Raw genomic sequence first — 12967 nt, 5'->3', positions numbered from 1 at the left:
GTGGAGGCGCTCGGGATAGGTTGGGGCAAGGATGTCCATGGGCGGAGCTCGGCGTGGATGAAGGAGGAGGGAAGGGGAAGAAGGCATGGATGAAGGAGGAGGGAAGGGCGCATTAGGGTTTCGCTAGAGCTCTATGTCACGGTGGGGCGGTGGGCGGCGGCGAGACAAGGATGAGGATGAGGGCGCAGCTGCCAATGAGGCAGGCGAAGGTGGGAAGCGAGGAGGAAGAAGATGCAGGTGGGTTGTGGTGAGGCAGACACGGGTGGGGCACAGAGGTTGAAGATGACTGACAGCGTCATTCACCTGCTGCCAATGCATACCCATATAAGAATGCATGAAACTAGCATTTTGTGTTTGACAAAGTTCATATAAAAATATCATATATATTGAAACCAAATAAGTGTAACTTTTTTATTTTCTATTTTAAATCTTGTGTTATACGTATGGATACACTTATGAATTTAGTGAAACTTTAGATAGTTTGGCTAAATATAGAAAACTGAAATTATATTCTTTTTCAGGAAAGAGCCGTCAGCACTTAGGTAGGACATTATTATTGATTAGGTCGTCCAGATTGGTCAATCCCTACCGCCAGGCTACGTGGCCCGAATGGCAGCCTCCTTCCACTCATCCGCTCTCCGCTTCGTCTCCCTACCCTTGTCGTCGGCCATTGCCTCTCGTATCGTTGCCTCCAGAGCCTCCCGCCGCACGTCGCCGTCGACCTCCATCCCCAATCCCCACTCAGTGCACGCGTACGGATGATTGGTCTGCTACTCCACGAAGAAGGGCTAGCACAGCATCAGCACGCCCGCGCTAAGGCTCTTCGTCATGGAGTTCCACCCGCTGTGCGTCAGGAACACCCCCACCGCCCCGTGCCGCAGCACCACCTCCTGCTTGCACCAGCTGGCTAGGAGGCACCTACCCTTGGTGGACTCCACGAATTCGGGTGGCAGCACGGCGGTGTCACCCTTCACTAGGTTGGGCCGGATGATCCACAGGAAGTCGCAGCCGCTGCTCGCCTACCCCCACGCGAACTCCACCAGGTCCTAGTTCGACATGGTGGTGATGCACCCATAGTTCATGTACACCACAGACCAGGCCGCCCTGCCATCCAGCCACTGCAGGCAGGTGTGGTCTTCCTTCCAAAGGCTAGCGCAGACCGTGCCGAGCGCGGCGGCGGCATCGACGACGCTAGGGTCAGGGATGGTGGTGGCCAGCCGCTCGAGGAGGAGACTGAGCGCGCCGATGGTGTAGACGGACGGCAGGATGGCGCGTATGGCGTCCAGCACCGTCGGGTCGAGCTCATCAAAGGTGTTGAGGATGACGGCAGTGGCAGCGTTCACGTGCGACACCTCGTGCATCATGAAGTCGAGCAGGATGTCACCGCGCTGCATGGTGTAGATGAAGCTCAGGAAGTCCCTAAGCTGCATGTGTGTTGGGGTTTAGTCTCACATCATGTAGCGATGGTGGGGGAGCACAACATATAAGGTAGAATAAGCCCCCACCTGTCAGGCTAGTCTTTTGATTTGAGTAAGGCCCAAAGGCCTTATATGTTGTAGCTCCGGTGGTCCTAGAACCTGTGGGAGCGTAGGCTCATGGTAACGAGCCGGGACGGCTGTAAGCCAGCTCCAAGATCATGAACTCGGTGGTCACCACTGGTTCCAACAATTGGTATCAAAGCCCATGGTCAGAAAAGCTAAACCCGATAAAAAAATCTTGAGCGTCACATATGGCGGGGGCACCCCGATGTGTGACTAAGGGGGAGATTGTTGGGGTTTAGTCCCACATCGTGTAGCGATGGTGGGAGAGCACAACATATAAGGTGGAAGAAGCCCCCACCTATCAGGCTAGTCTTTTGGGTTGAGTAAGGCCCAAAGGCCTTATATGTTGTAGCTCCGGTGGTCCTAGGACCTGTGGGAGCATAGGCTCATGGTACGAGCCGGGACGGCTGTAAGCCAGCTCCAAGATCATGAACTCGGTGGTCACCACTGGTTCCAACAATTGGTATCTAAGCCCATGGTCAGAAAAGCTAAACCCAATAAAAAAAATCTCGAGCGTCACATATGGCGGGGGCACCCCGATGTGTGACTAAGGGGGAGATTGTTGGGGTTTAGTCCCACATCATATAGCGATGGTAGTGGAGCACAACATTTAAGGCAGAAGAAGCCCCCACCTATCAGGCTAGTCTTTTGGGTTGAGTAAGGCCTAAAGGCCTTATATGTTGTAGCTCCGGTGGTCCTAGGACCTATGGGAGCGTAGGCTCGTGGTAACGAGCCAGGACGGCTGTAAGCCAGCTCCAAGATTGTGAACTCGGTGGTCACCACTGATTCCAACAATTGGTATCAAAGCCCATGGTCAGAAAAGCTAAACCCGATAAAAAAATCTCGAGCGTCACATATGGCGGGGGCACCCCGATGTGTGACTAAGGGGGAGATTGTTGGGGTTTAGTCCCACATCGTGTAGCGATGGTGGGAGAGCACAACATATAAGGTGGAAGAAGCCCTCACCTATCAGGCTAGTCTTTTGGGTTGAGTAAGGCCTAAAGGCCTTATATGTTGTAGCTCCGATGGACCTGTGACCTGTGGGAGTGTAGGCTCGTGGTAATGAGCCGGGCCGGCTATAAGCCAGCTCCAAGATTGTGAACTCGGTGGTCACCACCGGTTCCAACAATGTGTGTGCTCATCTTGTGCGCCCACCCCACCAGCGTGTCCAGGTACACGTTCATCAGCTGCGCTTCGTTTGCAGCATGCAGCATGCTCTACCGATCACATACGGAGTACAAGATCCATGATGCGTTCATCACTAGAGGGCACAACACGTAACGATACCAACCTATGAGAGGCGCAAGGCCTTCGTCCATCAGGAACTAGAAGTGGCGGTAGCCCATGTAGCGGCAGGCGCTGGCCGTCTAGAAGAGCAGGGACGGCACGCTGATCTCCTTGGCAGCGTCCACGCTAAAGCTCATGACATTGTTGGCCACGACGCATGTCATCGGTGGCACCCCACCATCGTCGTCGTTGAGGCGATCGAGCTGGCTCTTGAGGTTCGGGAGGTAGGTCCACATGGTGGAGTCACAGAGTGCGGTCGGGTCTAGCGTGGCGTCGACGTCCGAGTGCGGCAGGCCATCGGGGATGGTGGCGAAGCGGAAGCCCGATGGGCCCGTGATGACCTGGGGGCACCAGGACCGGATGAGGAGGCGGTGGTTGTACTCGGTGTTTTTTTTAATTTTAATACTTTTTATAAACTGATTTTAAATATAACATTGTTTTTTTTCAAAACTGACACTTTTGGTCGCGCCTATTGTCATGGCGTGGCGAAAAGCCTATGCCGCGCCATGCATGGTGGCGCGACGGGTGGCTGATGCGGCGACGACTGGAAACGCTGACAGGTGACGTGGCAAGGCCAGCCGCGCCACCAATCTTGGTGTGGCAGTGCCGCACCCTAATCCGTGGCACGGCAGAGCCGAATAAAAGCCCCACGGCCAGTCCCGCCTGCCCGAGCAGCAAGCCCACCACCCGCCCGGCCCTCCGTTGCCGCCTCCCTCCCTCCCTTCCCTTCCATTCTCCGGCCATCTCCCTCCCTCCTCGTCCTCGTTCAAGGTAATGATGCACTTTTTATTTTCGTTTGAATGGTGGATAGGAATATTATGAATGGGAGTTAAGGTTAGGAGGAAAATTATGTTTGGGAACTATGGTCTACAATTTGGAGGAAGATATTAGTTTGATTTTGTCAAAGTTAAGGTTAATTATTTAGTTAGAAGTATGTTTACCATGTATATTTTTGTTGCTATACGTGTTGGTTATATTATTTTAGTTGCAATGCAAATGATTATATTTTACATTAATTTGCGTTATTTTGATTGATGTTTAATTTAAACCGTTTTATTAGATGGAAGACATGTTTCAGGAGCAGTTGTGGTGAAAACGGGGTCATCCTAGTGAATTGTACCCCGACGAGTCTAGCAAAGATGCCTCGTCCCTCCTGAACACCCAGTCCCTAACTATGACTGTGGTCGTCCGGCCGATATATTTCAATTGAGACATCTAGACACAGCGGCTCGTTGTTTCTACACATGCAGTTGTTTTAATGTAAGTAATTGTTTCCGTATGTTTTTTTCTTCATTTATATTACTATGTTACTAATATTTTGTTGGAATTTTGTTGTGTAGGCCCATGAGAGGTGCTTTTTCTTTCAGTGGATCGACGGTGCAGACAAGTTTGACATCAGGTACCTCCTTTTCGACGATTGGTGGAGAGGGCGACATCCACGAGAGCACTTCAAGCGGTGGGTTCCACCTCCCCCTAACCCCCCTCCAATGACGGCTAAGGAGAAGCACTTAGCTGCAGTTAGACGATTTGAGGAACCTCCTCTGTGCGATTGCGGAGATCGAGCTGTGATAAACCCTAGGAATACGTTGGAGTTTGTGTGTCCAAACAAGCATGAAGTAAGTGCAAAGTGTATGTGTTCAAATGTTGAGCTATATGTGTTCATGTACTAATGTCACCTTATTTAGGTGTATTCAACGGAGAAGTGTCGGTTCAAGAAGTGGTTGTATGGTCCTAATAACCAATGGCCAGAAGAACCTCCAAAGGCAAAGCAAAAGAAGAAAGAAAGGTTAATTTACAAAGCACCTCCAGTCAAGTACGAATGTGGTGTTAAATTCAACTACGGTCTAGTCCCTTCGGAGCTTGGAATAGGCCATTATTGCGGCCATACGGTTGACTATGATGAGGTTGGTTATTTTTGTGGTAACCATGAAATCGTATTTTGTTTCTTTTGCTAAGACATATATGATATAATTTTTTGTTTGAACAGAGCACTGGGAAATACAGGTGGGAATGTTATGATGGTCAAGCTAAGTTCTTGGATGAACTGAAAGGGAAGCAAGTAATTGCACGGAAGTGTGGATATGGACCTGACTATGTCAACCTATTCGTTAAACATCACAAAGACAAGATGCGTGAGTTTGCTAGACAGCGCGGTATTTGTAACCTGATCGATGTTGGGCTTGACAAATGGGGATTGGAGAGACGGATGACATTAGAGGAGGAGAGGACAAGGAAGGAGGCAAGGGAGGAGACAAGAGTACAGATGCAGGTCTTGAATGAGCATGTTATTGCATTATGTGCCAGTGAGTGCTTGAAAGCCTTTTTTTTGTTCCCTGATTTTAAATGTAATATAATCGCGTTGCTAACTGATTGCATTTTATACATAAAGGGATTGGATGCAACGAGGAACATGCTGCAGAGGTGGCTCATGCAAGGTACGAGGAAAAGAAGTTAGATGAGCATAGAAAGCGAGCTGGTCACACCGTTGAATCACCAATTGTGTTGTCTGATGAGGGGGACGAGGATGAGGATGACACTGCCAGACTCAGCAAGCTCATCACTCTAGCAGAGGTAGGCTTGTAGGCAGAGGAGGCTGAGGATGACACTGGCATACTGAGAGAGCTCATCGCTCTAACAGAGGCGGGCTTGCAGGCGGAGGAGGATGATGATGCGTTCTTCACTCAGGCCGCAGAGGCCATAGATGAAGCGAAGGCCGCTTATGATAGGTGGCACGGAGGTCTGAGCAATGCAGGTGAGCCTAGCTAGATGAATGAGGAGGAAGAGATCCCATTCTTGTCTCAGGCCGCAGATAAAGCGGAGGCTGCTTACTACAGGCAAAAGGTAGATCAGGGCAATATAGGTGAACCTAGCCACAGCAACAGGGTTGTGGTTGAGGATTGGTACTCGGACAATGAGTTGCTTACTTAGTATATTTCTGACTAAGGGTTTTTGATTGCGCCGTCTATTAGTTCCATGCTTTATTAATGATCAATGTAGGTATGTACTAGAAATTCCATTGTGTTGTCTTATATTCCATTTGAACTATTGATATATTGTACCCATGTATCATGTACTCAGATTACCCATATGGTCGATCTTAAGTGATCCCATCCGTTTGTATCATGCATTGAGAATTTCTAAAACGAACATAATCGAGTGAAATTATCTCAAATACGGTGCCATAGCCCACTGGTTCTGCCATGCCATAGCCCAGGTTCTGTCGCGCCATAGTACACGGCGTGGCAGTGACACGGACAGAAACCGACCAGCCTCAATTGAGCTGTTGTCGGTGCTGTAAACAACTACAAGTGCTACCGCGACCGTGCGCAAGTTAAAACGAATAAGAAGCAAATAAATAGACGATAAGTTGCCACATAACATTTTCATTGGTTTATGAGTCTGCAAGTTTCGGACGACAATATTCGTTCGACATAAGTTCGACGTAACAAACTAAGTCCCAGGAATATAAGGATCCCTCGAACGCCTCTTGGAAACCTCATCATCCGATGGAAGAAGGGGGTCGTCGTACTCCATCTCAAAAAGGGGGTACATCTGGTGCGGCGTGGGAGGGGCCATCCTATTACAAATTGATAAACAAAGGGTTAGAGTATTCAAATTTACATTATGTAGCATTGCAAAATTTGAACTACTTGGTATGCAATACGAACACAATATGAAAGGACATGCTGTCCTCATCTTCTATGCCTGCTAGCCTTGTGACCAGATTCTTTGTAAACGGAGCAAAGATTCCTGCCACAGGTCTCGTTGAAGTCTCCCCCGCCATACATGTCTTCGTTGTACCCTCTCATAGCGTTCATGTCCCCCTTGAGTCACTTCTTCTTCCTCCTATGCTTCCCTACCTTCATTAGATCTAGATGCGACACGTAGTCATAACCATTATAAGGTGCCCACTGTGTTGGGTCAAGCTATGGCTCGAAGTTCATCCCCCAAATACTAATTGTGTTCGAACGGAGATATAAGGGTGACATATATGGCAGATCCTCATAGTTGTACCCGCGAACCCTGCAGGCCGTGATCATATGAGAGCAAGGGGCATGCATGATCTGAGGGACGTTGCAACTGCACTCTACCTTTTCAAGATCAACTCGGTAGTTTCGTCCACCATAACGTTCACCACCCAAGCTTGTGCCACCCTTGCCCCAAACGCTAAAGATATGGCGGCGGGGTCCATATGGCTCGGCGGTGTGCTGTTCGGCCAATTCCTTGGCCTCCTTCAAATGTTTAGGTCCGACCTTTCCAAAACACCCCTGCTTAGCTATATTCCTCTGCGCAAGTTCCCACCTCTTCACAAAATATTCGTTGCACTTATGAAAGGAGAACTCAACAATTCCAGACACAGACAACGATTGAACTACGGTGAATACATGGTTGAAGGACTCCAAGGAGTTAGTGGTCATGATGCCATACCTAAAACCCCACTCATCATATGCTAACACCCATTGAGCCTTATGTTCCATCTGCGCCTCTAACCAGGCCTTTCCCGCTTCATTTACCATCTTGTCTAGTTCTCTCTTTGTCTCCTTGAACTGGTACTCTGTACATACACAACATAGAGCCTTTATCTTGTCACATACCTCTTGCTTCCACTGACGTCGCTAAAAATTAGCGGCAAAGTGTCTCATGCACCATCTATGCACTAGAGGTGGGAACCCATCTATATGCTCAGCTGCAGCATTAAGAAGCCCTGGGTGACGATCCGAGATCAAACATATAGTGCGAGATGGGCCAAGCACTTGTACACGTAGAAGCCGCATGAACCATGACCATGATTCATTATTCACTCCCTCTGCCAAAGCAAAAGCCATGGGTACTATCTGGTCCTCGGGATTAACAGCAACAACCATCATCAAGGTGCCCCTGTACTTTCCTATCAGGAAAGTGCCATCAACAAGTACGACTGACCGACAAAACTAGAATGCATGGCTATTCTCAAACATACCATCTTCTCGTCTAACACTTCCTCCGTATAAAACTCTAACACAGCAATCCATCTGCAAAAGCATTTCAAGAAACTTCATCAAGTCATCGAAATTGTCGGACGTAATGTCCATAGTAATATTAATACCTATTCTAACTATAACTATACTAACTAATCTAATATTAACATCTATATAAGGCTAACTATAACAACTAATTAGACTAAATCCAATGTATAACTAGACTCACTAACTGTACTAACTAAACTACCTAACTTTACTATCTATACTAATTTACTATATTACATATACTAACTAAACTAACTAACTATACTAACTATACTTTACTAATTATACTATCTTTATTTATTTTACTAACTTACTATACTAACAATGTCGATTCAATCAACAAATACATTAGGGGAGTACCTCGCGGCAGCGGCGCTCGTCCTCGCGGCGGTGACGCGCTAGACCGAGCCAGGAGGCGCGAGCGCTGGCCTCGGTGGGCGCGGCGGGTAGCCGTCGTGCGTGGCCAGAGGGGGGTGGCGCGCCGACGTGCGGGGGGGGGGGGGGGGCGACCGCCGGCCGCCAGGCGCGGTTAGGTGGGCTTGCTGCTCGGGCAGGCGGGACTGGCCGCGGGGCTTTTATTCGGCTCTGCCGCCCCACGGATCAAGGCGCAGCACTGCCGTGCCAAGATCGGTGGCACGGCAGGCAATGTCACATCACCGGTCAGCATTTTCGGTCGTTGCCACGTCAGCCACCCGCCGCGCCACCATGCATGGCGCGGCACAGACTTTTCGCCGTCCTATGGTAATAGGCGCGGCCAAAAGTGTTAGTTTTGAAAAAAAAACAGTGTTAAATTAAAATTACTTTACAAAAAGTGTTAAAATTAAAAACATTCTAGGCTGCAAGAGGGGTTCAGGATGTGCACTGCAGGACAAATGACTGGGTGTGGCGAGGGTAATGCACAAAAAGTTCGTGGCCTCATGATCGAGGCTAGCAAGACTGGGTGTGACGAGGGTAATGCAGAAAAAGCTAGTGGCCTCCTGATCGAGGCCAGCAATGAACAGCTGCCATATCTCTCTTGGAAGGTAAAATCTGAAATTAAATGTTGTCATATAATCATCTCCCTTGCTGGCTCGTAGTATCTGAAATTAACAACTGCCATATTGGTAGCTAAAACTTATACTGTACTCTCTCTATCCTGTAATATAGTGCATTCTAGCATTCAAAATTTATCCTTAAATATAATGCATTCTATAGGACAAAAATCAATTTTGTATTAAATACTTTCTATTTATCATCCAATCACCATTAATTATGCCAATGATAAGATTAGAAAATAAAATGAGGATATATTTGTCTTTTATGTTCTCTCTTAATTTATCTTAAAATTTCTAGAATACACTATATTATAGGATGGAGAGAGTACAAACAAAACACACCACACCAAGTTTACTTGAACGAGGCCAGTAATGAACAGCTGCCGTATCTCTTTTGGTTGGTAAAATCTGAAATTAAATGTTGTCATATATCGTCCGTCACCTTTGCTGGCTCGTGATATCTGAAATTAACAACTACCACATTGATAGCTAAAACTTATACTATACTTCATACTACTAAAACACACCACACCAAGTTTACTCGTGGCCTCGAGATCGAGGCCAGCAATGAACAACTATCGTATCTCTCTTGGCAGGGCAGGTAAAATCTGAAATTAAATTTGTCATATATATAACACCATGGCTCGTGATATCTGGAATTAACGGCTGTCATATTGCTACCTGAAACTTACTATACTAACAATACACATCAGGTTCATATTGTAGCCACATAGGACATATTTGGTTTCCTAGCTATCCCCTATCCAGGCTCCATTAAGCCAATTTGAGTATGTTTGGTTGGCTGAAGAGGCCTCTTAACCAGGTCCCAGAAGGCCACTGACAGGCACTTAGCCTGGCTAGGTGGAAACGAAGCGAGCGAGCTTTCTCGCTAAGCTAGGCTGCGTCTAGCTTTTGGGAAGACATGAATTTGTCGGGGCACGTATATGGTTGAATTATTCATAGCAGGTCCGAAAGCTTTTGGGAAGTGAAAGCTTTACTGCTGTAGTTGTTGTGAATAAGTGCCATGTTCGCTTGATTGATAAGCCATGGCTGAAAGTACCGTTGGCTGATTTATTGTGAGAGAAAAATATTGTTTGTTGGCTGAAAAAGTACTGCTTATAAGCCAAGCGAACAGGGCGAAGATCAATGTGTAACAATCAAACTTATTGCTACATTGTGCTAAATTATCAGATGATGATTCTTAGTAACACGTTTCGCTACAAATGGTTATGTGTTTATTGATTTATGGTATTTGATGAGAGCTACGAGTATAATGCTGCCCTACTAGTGATTATTTTGTGTTTGATAATTGATATCTGCTCTTACTAGAATTTAGATTGTTCTTTCCAAAGTCTTTGTGGATTTTGCTTGAATTCATGTGCTAGGAGGCTCGTGAACGACGGCGGACTCAATGTAGCTCATTGATTAGATTCCTTGTATCTAACTTGTTTACTCGGATTCAAAGTGCCTATTTTTTTCTTTATTTAGAATTTATTTTTGAAAAAACAGAGCTATTCGTTCATTTAGGTAATGTCCATCAACAACAAGGCAAAAAGGTCTATACACTGCCTCTATCAGTCTCAAAATCTACGATCTCAATCCTCAGTGCGCGGATATACACAACCTCTATTAATCTCAAAATCTACTAGCTCAATCTCTTAGGGTGCTTATAACGAAAACGTGTATATCTGTGTGTTCATATAAGTAGTGTGTGTATGTATAGGAGCGTCTGCATGTAAATACTAAGGAAAATAAATTGCATTGTGATAGTCTTTTTGTTGTGTTATTTAGTGTTTCTATTTGTGGGTGAGGAAAGTTCATTCTCCATCAATTAGGACTAGTAAATAATGAAATTAGTGAAGGGAAATCAACGTCCTTGCAAGGGTCCAAAGGTGTGATCCAAGAGAGGAAGGATTGAATTGAGTCACTATTTTTTTGTAGCCTAAGGATAAAAACTTGATTCTACACTAGATAAACAAAACAATAATCTAGTAATATGTGCACCTTTGTGTTTATCTAGTGCCTCCACTTGTTGTATACCAAACAAGAATTTTGCAATCTATAACTAATTATATCAAGTAGCCTAGGATAACCGGTAAAGGCACACGCAAGCAGAAGTGTAAATGTTATAAGTAAAACAAAAAAGCAAGAAAGGCAAGCTTCTAAGACGCGGCTATGTATCCCGTGGTGCCGATTGCCAAATGTAACACCTATTTATTGTTCCACTGAAGTATGCCTTTGGTCATGGTGCTGGACTATGGTGTTGGGCTCACTATAAAGGCCCCTGCCAACCAAGACAACAATGGCAAGCCACTTAGGCTCACCGCTTGATACCCGACTCTCTCGTCTACTACGAAATTTCTTTACCAAACAGGGGTTCTCCTCATCTCCAAATACTAAGTCACTGTTACTCCAAACCAAGCTTGGAGGGTCATCGACGTTGCAAGGAGCCACCAAGGTTCCAAGGCTCCGCGCACACCAAGATTGCAAGTGTAGTCAGGCCAACTATCTAGCTCTCACAAGCTAATGCCTAATCAGTCACTAAGAGTCTACTAAATACAATTACAAGCCTCGGATATGATCGCTATTCACTAAGCTCTCATGAGGTGAACAGAGTATCACACCCTAAATAACCAGTGGTAAGGGTTATATACAACTCATATTTAGGAAATTTGAGCAGGTGTATCTTTTAAAAGTTACGTGTTACGATGCAAATCACATATATTTCTAGAACCCTTTATTTAAGCTGGAACAATAATTTTTGAAGCCAAAACATTTATTTAAGTAACTTCTATACGCTCGATTGTTTCCGAAAGTTCCTTTGAAGTTCTTCCACACTGAACATGCAGATGCAGATGGTTAAATTTGAGTATACAGGCAGTACATCTGTGGATGGAACCGTCGTACGTAACAACTCCCAGCAAGATAGGCAGTAGCTTACGTAGGAGTAGGGATGAAAACGGATCGGATACGGACGGATATCAACGATATTACATTTGTTTTCATATTTCTGTCCGGATTCGGATTCGAATACGGATAGTGCCAACTATGTCGGATAGGATACGATTGGATATCGACATCATAAATATGCGATTTGAGTATTCGGATACGGATACGGTATCGGATGTTGGATATCCGGACTCGGATACGAACAGATCTCAACCCCTCTAAACAGATTCGATTTCGAATACGGTCGGAAAATATCCGTACCTACGTACTAGACACAGATGCAGCACCCGACGTCCGAAAGGTCCGAGCGACCGAGCCTAGGACACTAGCTAGGTACAGGACTAGTTCCCAGCGCCGACCTTGCGAGGTGCACCACCTGGCCGAGCCTTGGCGTTGCTGGCGGCGAAGGCCACAGCGGACGGCGGGGTGACCGCGTCCACGGCCATCCAGGGGCCGGCACTGCAGCACTCGGGCTTGCCGTCGCAGCAGTCAATGCGGATGCAGGGGGTGGGCAGGATCTGGGCCTCGGCCGCGCCGATCACCAGCACCGCCAGCTCGAGGGCGGCGGCGATGATCTTGCAGTTGCAGCCCATCGGCGTGCGATCGTCCGGCGGCTGGGTTCCCGACGCCAAGCCCTCGTGCCTAGCAGCTAGTTGGTTGCAGTCTTGCGCGACGGGAACCCGTGAACCGGCTGATTTTCTATAGATGCGTGTGTGGTGTGTTCCGTTCTTGGGTGCTCCTCCTGTTTGTAGGCTGGGAGGGTTTGAGGATATGCCTAGGCTATCTCCAATAACAACACCTAAAATACAAGATCCATTCGTTCTTTAGATAGTGCTACAGGTAAAAAGTTCAATACCTATTTGCATTGAGGATGTGCATATAATAAACCATAAAATGGGTGTGCGGCGTGCCGCGAGGGTGGGTAACGCAGAAACAGCTCGTCATGCAAGGCCAGCAATGAAATTAACAGCTGCCAAAAACCAACAGGTTGATGCTGTAGCCACATAGTGTCAACTTGGCAAGCTAGGCTCCTACGATTCTTTCTGGGAAATGTGACGATGAGATGATCGATAAAGAAGGGGGCATAACCGCCTCGCTGGGTAACACACATGGGCTTGCCCTGCTCTTTGCACTAAGGCCCAGTTTAGTT

The 12967-nt window shown here is 46.9% G+C and overlaps 1 pseudogene; it reads right to left on the bottom strand.

Annotated features, from left to right (window-relative positions):
- Nucleotides 1-531: 531 nt before the first annotated feature.
- Nucleotides 532-3211, bottom strand: LOC136474093 (UDP-glycosyltransferase 85A5-like; annotated as a pseudogene).
- Nucleotides 3212-12967: the final 9756 nt, after the last annotated feature.

The sequence above is a fragment of the Miscanthus floridulus genome, chromosome 8 (assembly GCF_019320115.1).
Source record: "Miscanthus floridulus cultivar M001 chromosome 8, ASM1932011v1, whole genome shotgun sequence".
Taxonomy (NCBI): domain Eukaryota; kingdom Viridiplantae; phylum Streptophyta; class Magnoliopsida; order Poales; family Poaceae; genus Miscanthus; species Miscanthus floridulus.
Note: the sequence above shows the minus strand (reverse complement) of the source record. Positions and strands in the feature narration are given on the sequence as shown.